This window comes from Theobroma cacao, chromosome 10 (assembly GCF_000208745.1).
Source record: "Theobroma cacao cultivar B97-61/B2 chromosome 10, Criollo_cocoa_genome_V2, whole genome shotgun sequence".
NCBI lineage: Eukaryota > Viridiplantae > Streptophyta > Magnoliopsida > Malvales > Malvaceae > Theobroma > Theobroma cacao.
In genome coordinates this window covers 9,978,919-9,979,238 of record NC_030859.1, presented here as the reverse complement: position 1 = coordinate 9,979,238, position 320 = coordinate 9,978,919, and the positions used below count along the sequence as shown (strand labels likewise).

General features: G+C 34.4%; 1 long non-coding RNA gene across 1 annotated transcript in view; it reads left to right on the top strand.

Annotated features, from left to right (window-relative positions):
- Nucleotides 1-320, top strand: part of LOC108663683 — a 1,672-nt gene continuing 1,352 nt past the window's right edge. The window contains exon 1 of the long non-coding RNA XR_001929691.1: nt 1-38. This is a non-coding gene — a long non-coding RNA (uncharacterized LOC108663683). The remainder of the gene's footprint in view (nt 39-320) is intronic.

Sequence of the window (320 nt, the reverse complement as noted above, 5' to 3'; positions counted from 1 at the left end):
AAAAAAGTGTGGGATTTCAAGGGATTAAGCTAATAAAGGTAAAATTTTATGATTTTATCTTGTGATTTACACTACCCATGCTTTCTTTTTCATTTTCCATGCTTAGAACTCAAGTTTGCATGATGAACCCATGCTGGCCGAATTTGAGAGGAGAGGTTTTGAGCATTGATTTTGCTAGATTTCAAGCTAATTAAGTGTTTTTGGTTGTTTGGTAATGGAAAGTATGAAAATCTAGCAAGGAATCACTTTGTTCTTCACAAACCCACAAGAGGCTGAATTTTCTAGGGAGGATATTGAGGCTGAAATTGATGATATTTCAT